The sequence below is a fragment of the Ambystoma mexicanum genome, unplaced genomic scaffold (genome assembly GCF_040938575.1).
Source record: "Ambystoma mexicanum isolate Mex_15411 unplaced genomic scaffold, UKY_AmexF1_1 Mex_scaf10, whole genome shotgun sequence".
Lineage (NCBI taxonomy): Eukaryota > Metazoa > Chordata > Amphibia > Caudata > Ambystomatidae > Ambystoma > Ambystoma mexicanum.
The window spans coordinates 1,142,501-1,147,500 of record NW_027182325.1 but is presented as its reverse complement, the minus strand read 5'-3'; the positions used below and the strand labels follow the sequence as shown (position 1 = coordinate 1,147,500).

Here is a 5,000-nt window from a genome sequence, read left to right as displayed (position 1 = left end):
CACCTGGTATTCCCAGGCGGTCTCCCATCCAGGTACTAACGAGGCCCGACACTGCTTAGCTTCCGAGACCAGACGAGATTGGGCGCATTCAGTGTGGTGTGGCCGTAGGCTCTGGTTCTTGTGAGTTTTGTACTTTTAAGCATCTAGTCGGCTAGACCTTGCAGTTTTGAAAGGCAATTGAGAAATGGCTCACTTCCTGAACTTGGAGTACAAAAAAGCCTACAGCACCTGGTATTCCCAGGCGGTCTTCCATCCAGGTACTAACTAGGCCCGACACTGCTTAGCTTCTGAGATCAGACGAGATCAGGCACATTCAGTGTGGTGTGGCCGTAGGCTCTGGGCCTAGTGAGTTTTGTACTTTTAAGCATCTAGTCGGCTAGACCTTGCAGTTTTAAAAGGCAATTGAGAAAGGGCTCACTTCCTGAACTTGGAGCACAAAAAAGCCTACAGCACCTGGTATTCCCAGGCGGTCTCCCATCCAGGTACTAACTAGGCCTGACACTGCTTAACTTCCGAGATCAGTCGAGATCGGGTGCATTCAGTGTGGTGTGGTCGTAGGCTCTAGGAATGCTAAGAATATTACTCTTATGCATTTGCATTTAGTAAGCTAAGCCATGCAGCCACTTGCAACATGATACCACGCTCATCGCTCGATCAGGCTCGATCAGGCGAGATATATAAGACTGGTGGGCCCATTCAGGACTCCTATGTCTGGTAGGATAACTTTAATTCATCCATCCTGTGTCTGTTGCAGGGAGGTGGAGAGAACAATCAACACAATAATGGTTTTCTTTCATGCCTCTTGAAGGACTCAATATTCTCTGTACTGCATTACATGTGAAAGTTGATTTATTACCCATGAACACACTACCTGTATGCTAATTCTATGTAAAAAGGTAGCTCCAGCCCTCATGATGTTGTCCAACATTTCCGCTATAAAACGGGATACAATTATTTTGGAAACATACCAAATTTGAAAAATAATTGAGAAGTTGCGCAATTACTAATCATGGAGCACAAAAAAAGCCTACAGCACCTGGTATTCCCAGGCAGTCTCCCATCCAGGTACTAACTAGGCCCGACCCTGCTTAGCTTCCGAGATCGGGCGCATTCAGTGTGGTGTGGCCGTAGGCTCTGGGCCTAGTGAGTTTGTACTTTTAAGCATCTAGTCGGCTAGACCTTGCAGTTTTGAAAGGCAATTGTGAAATGGCTCACTTCCTGAACTTGGAGCACAAAAAAGCCTACAGCACCTGGTATTCCCAGGTGGTCTCCCATCCAGGTACTAACTAGGCCCTACACTGCTTAGTTTCCGAGATCAGACGAGATCGGGCGCATTCAGTGTGGTGTGGCCGTAGGCTCTGGGCCTAGTGAGTTTTGTACTTTTAAGCATCTAGTCGGCTAGACCTTGCAGTTTTGAAAGGCAATTGAGAAATGGCTCATTTCCTGAACTTGGAGTACAAAAAAGCCTACAGCACCTGGTATTCCCAGGCGGTCTCCCATCCAGGTACTAACTAGGCCCGACACTGCTTAGCTTCTGAGATCAGACGAGATCAGGCGCATTCAGTGTGGTGTGGCCGTAGGCTCTGGGCCTAGTGAGTGTTGTACTTTTAAGCATCTAGTCGGCTAGACCTTGCAGTTTTAAAAGGCAATTGAGAAAGGGCTCACTTCCTGAACTTGGAGCACAAAAAAGCCTACAGCACCTGGTATTCCCAGGCGGTCTCCCATCCAGGTACTAACTAGGCCTGACACTGCTTAACTTCCGAGATCAGACGAGATCGGGTGCATTCAGTGTGGTGTGGCCGTTGGCTCTAGGAATGCTAAGAATATTACTCTTATGCATTTGCATTTAGTAAGCTAAGCCATGCAGCCACTTGCAACATGATACCACGCTCATCGCTCGATCAGGCTCGATCAGGCGAGATATATAAGACTGGTGGGCCCATTCAGGACTCCTATGTCTGGGAGGATAACTTTAATTCATCCATCCTGTGTCTGTTGCAGGGAGGTGGAGAGAACAATCAACACAATAATGGTTTTCTTTCATGCCTCTTGAAGGACTCAATATTCTCTGTACTGCATTACATGTGAAAGTCGATTTATTACCCATGAACACACTACCTGTATGCTAATTCTATGTAAAAAGGTAGCTCCAGCCCTCATGATGTTGTCCAACATTTCCGCTATAAAACGGGATACAATTATTTTGGAAACATACCAAATTTGAAAAATAATTGAGAAGTTGCGCAATTACTAATCATGGAGCACAAAAAAGCCTACAGCACCTGGTATTCCCAGGCAGTCTCCCATCCAGGTACTAACTAGGCCTGACCCTGCTTAGCTTCCGAGATCGGGCACATTCAGTGTGGTGTGGCCGTAGGCTCTGGGCCTAGTGAGTTTTGTACTTTTAAGCATCTAGTCGGCTAGACCTTGCAGTTTTGAAAGGCAATTGTGAAATGGCTCACTTCCTGAACTTGGAGCACAAAAAAGCCTACAGCACCTGGTATTCCCAGGTGGTCTCCCATCCAGGTACTAACTAGGCCCGACACTGCTTAGCTTCCGAGATCAGACGAGATCGGGCGCAATCAGTGTGGTGTGGCCGTAGGCTCTGGGCCTAGTGAGTTTTGTACTTTTAAGCATCTAGTCAGCTAGACCTTGCAGTTTTGAAAGGCAATTTAGAAATGGCTCACTTCCTGAACTTGGAGCACAAAAAAGCCTACAGCACCTGGTATTCCCAGGCGGTCTCCCATCCAGGTACTAACGAGGCCCGACACTGCTTAGCTTCCGAGATCAGACGAGATCGGGCGCATTCAGTGTGGTGTGGCCGTAGGCTCTGGTTCTTGTGAGTTTTGTACTTTTAAGCATCTAGTCGGCTAGACCTTGCAGTTTTGAAAGGCAATTGAGAAATGGCTCACTTCCTGAACTTGGAGTACAAAAAAGCCTACAGCACCTGGTATTCCCAGGCGGTCTTCCATCCAGGTACTAACTAGGCCCGACACTGCTTAGCTTCTGAGATCAGACGAGATCAGGCACATTCAGTGTGGTGTGGCCGTAGGCTCTGGGCCTAGTGAGTTTTGTACTTTTAAGCATCTAGTCGGCTAGACCTTGCAGTTTTAAAAGGCAATTGAGAAAGGGCTCACTTCCTGAACTTGGAGCACAAAAAAGCCTACAGCACCTGGTATTCCCAGGCGGTCTCCCATCCAGGTACTAACTAGGTCTGACACTGCTTAACTTCCGAGATCAGTCGAGATCGGGTGCATTCAGTGTGGTGTGGCCGTAGGCTCTAGGAATGCTAAGAATATTACTCTTATGCATTTGCATTTAGTAAGCTAAGCCATGCAGCCACTTGCAACATGATACCACGCTCATCGCTCGATCAGGCTCGATCAGGCGAGATATATAAGACTGGTGGGCCCATTCAGGACTCCTATGTCTGGTAGGATAACTTTAATTCATCCATCCTGTGTCTGTTGCAGGGAGGTGGAGAGAACAATCAACACAATAATGGTTTTCTTTCATGCCTCTTGAAGGACTCAATATTCTCTGTACTGCATTACATGTGAAAGTCGATTTATTACCCATGAACACACTACCTGTATGCTAATTCTATGTAAAAAGGTAGCTCCAGCCCTCATGATGTTGTCCAACATTTCCGCTATAAAACGGGATACAATTATTTTGGAAACATACCAAATTTGAAAAATAATTGAGAAGTTGCGCAATTACTAATCATGGAGCACAAAAAAGCCTACAGCACCTGGTATTCCCAGGCAGTCTCCCATCCAGGTACTAACTAGGCCTGACCCTGCTTAGCTTCCGAGATCGGGCGCATTCAGTGTGGTGTGGCCGTAGGCTCTGGGCCTAGTGAGTTTTGTACTTTTAAGCATCTAGTCGGCTAGACCTTGCAGTTTTGAAAGGCAATTGTGAAATGGCTCACTTCCTGAACTTGGAGCACAAAAAAGCCTACAGCACCTGGTATTCCCAGGTGGTCTCCCATCCAGGTACTAACTAGGCCCGACACTGCTTAGCTTCCGAGATCAGACGAGATCGGGCGCAATCAGTGTGGTGTGGCCGTAGGCTCTGGGCCTAGTGAGTTTTGTACTTTTAAGCATCTAGTCAGCTAGACCTTGCAGTTTTGAAAGGCAATTGAGAAATGGCTCACTTCCTGAACTTGGAGCACAAAAAAGCCTACAGCACCTGGTATTCCCAGGCGGTCTCCCATCCAGGTACTAACGAGGCCCGACACTGCTTAGCTTCCGAGATCAGACGAGATCGGGCGCATTCAGTGTGGTGTGGCCGTAGGCTCTGGTTCTTGTGAGTTTTGTACTTTTAAGCATCTAGTCGGCTAGACCTTGCAGTTTTGAAAGGCAATTGAGAAATGGCTCACTTCCTGAACTTGGAGTACAAAAAAGCCTACAGCACCTGGTATTCCCAGGCGGTCTTCCATCCAGGTACTAACTAGGCCCGACACTGCTTAGCTTCTGAGATCAGACGAGATCAGGCACATTCAGTGTGGTGTGGCCGTAGGCTCTGGGCCTAGTGAGTTTTGTACTTTTAAGCATCTAGTCGGCTAGACCTTGCAGTTTTAAAAGGCAATTGAGAAAGGGCTCACTTCCTGAACTTGGAGCACAAAAAAGCCTACAGCACCTGGTATTCCCAGGCGGTCTCCCATCCAGGTACTAACTAGGCCTGACACTGCTTAACTTCCGAGATCAGATGAGATCGGGTGCATTCAGTGTGGTGTGGCCGTAGGCTCTAGGAATGCTAAGAATATTACTCTTATGCATTTGCATTTAGTAAGCTAAGCCATGCAGCCACTTGCAACATGATACCACGCTCATCGCTCGATCAGGCTCGATCAGGCGAGATATATAAGACTGGTGGGCCCATTCAGGACTCCTATGTCTGGTAGGATAACTTTAATTCATCCATCCTGTGTCTGTTGCAGGGAGGTGGAGAGAACAATCAACACAATAATGGTTTTCTTTCATGCCTCTTGAAGG

General features: G+C 47.3%; 14 non-coding genes and 3 pseudogenes across 14 annotated transcripts in view; all 17 read right to left on the bottom strand.

The window, feature by feature from the left end:
• LOC138542363 (5S ribosomal RNA) overlaps positions 1-110 on the bottom strand; it is a 119-nt gene extending 9 nt beyond the window's left edge. Inside the window, exon 1 of the ribosomal RNA XR_011290346.1 lies at positions 1-110. This exon is cut by the window's left edge and continues 9 nt beyond it. This is a non-coding gene — a ribosomal RNA (5S ribosomal RNA).
• A 106-nt stretch (positions 111-216) lies between these two features.
• LOC138539638 (5S ribosomal RNA) lies at positions 217-335 on the bottom strand. The gene has a single exon (XR_011287702.1). It is a non-coding gene; the product is annotated as a 5S ribosomal RNA (ribosomal RNA).
• Positions 336-441: 106 nt separating this feature from the next.
• LOC138541988 (5S ribosomal RNA) lies at positions 442-560 on the bottom strand. The gene has a single exon (XR_011289980.1). It is a non-coding gene; the product is annotated as a 5S ribosomal RNA (ribosomal RNA).
• Positions 561-1,024: 464 nt separating this feature from the next.
• On the bottom strand, positions 1,025-1,133 carry LOC138543393 (5S ribosomal RNA; annotated as a pseudogene).
• Positions 1,134-1,238: 105 nt separating this feature from the next.
• On the bottom strand, positions 1,239-1,357 carry LOC138550985 (5S ribosomal RNA). Its single transcript, XR_011294725.1, has one exon. It is a non-coding gene; the product is annotated as a 5S ribosomal RNA (ribosomal RNA).
• A 106-nt stretch (positions 1,358-1,463) lies between these two features.
• LOC138540318 (5S ribosomal RNA) lies at positions 1,464-1,582 on the bottom strand. The gene has a single exon (XR_011288370.1). It is a non-coding gene; the product is annotated as a 5S ribosomal RNA (ribosomal RNA).
• Positions 1,583-1,688: 106 nt separating this feature from the next.
• LOC138537245 (5S ribosomal RNA) lies at positions 1,689-1,807 on the bottom strand. Its single transcript, XR_011285387.1, has one exon. It is a non-coding gene; the product is annotated as a 5S ribosomal RNA (ribosomal RNA).
• Positions 1,808-2,270: 463 nt separating this feature from the next.
• On the bottom strand, positions 2,271-2,379 carry LOC138546145 (5S ribosomal RNA; annotated as a pseudogene).
• A 106-nt stretch (positions 2,380-2,485) lies between these two features.
• LOC138547663 (5S ribosomal RNA) lies at positions 2,486-2,604 on the bottom strand. The gene has a single exon (XR_011291495.1). It is a non-coding gene; the product is annotated as a 5S ribosomal RNA (ribosomal RNA).
• Positions 2,605-2,710: 106 nt separating this feature from the next.
• LOC138549967 (5S ribosomal RNA) lies at positions 2,711-2,829 on the bottom strand. Its single transcript, XR_011293735.1, has one exon. It is a non-coding gene; the product is annotated as a 5S ribosomal RNA (ribosomal RNA).
• Positions 2,830-2,935: 106 nt separating this feature from the next.
• On the bottom strand, positions 2,936-3,054 carry LOC138539637 (5S ribosomal RNA). The gene has a single exon (XR_011287701.1). It is a non-coding gene; the product is annotated as a 5S ribosomal RNA (ribosomal RNA).
• Positions 3,055-3,160: 106 nt separating this feature from the next.
• Positions 3,161-3,279, bottom strand: LOC138541389 (5S ribosomal RNA). The gene has a single exon (XR_011289397.1). It is a non-coding gene; the product is annotated as a 5S ribosomal RNA (ribosomal RNA).
• A 463-nt stretch (positions 3,280-3,742) lies between these two features.
• Positions 3,743-3,851, bottom strand: LOC138544993 (5S ribosomal RNA; annotated as a pseudogene).
• Positions 3,852-3,957: 106 nt separating this feature from the next.
• LOC138547662 (5S ribosomal RNA) lies at positions 3,958-4,076 on the bottom strand. The gene has a single exon (XR_011291494.1). It is a non-coding gene; the product is annotated as a 5S ribosomal RNA (ribosomal RNA).
• Positions 4,077-4,182: 106 nt separating this feature from the next.
• LOC138549966 (5S ribosomal RNA) lies at positions 4,183-4,301 on the bottom strand. Its single transcript, XR_011293734.1, has one exon. It is a non-coding gene; the product is annotated as a 5S ribosomal RNA (ribosomal RNA).
• Positions 4,302-4,407: 106 nt separating this feature from the next.
• Positions 4,408-4,526, bottom strand: LOC138539636 (5S ribosomal RNA). The gene has a single exon (XR_011287700.1). It is a non-coding gene; the product is annotated as a 5S ribosomal RNA (ribosomal RNA).
• A 106-nt stretch (positions 4,527-4,632) lies between these two features.
• LOC138538120 (5S ribosomal RNA) lies at positions 4,633-4,751 on the bottom strand. Its single transcript, XR_011286231.1, has one exon. It is a non-coding gene; the product is annotated as a 5S ribosomal RNA (ribosomal RNA).
• Between the last annotated feature and the right edge of the window lie 249 nt (positions 4,752-5,000).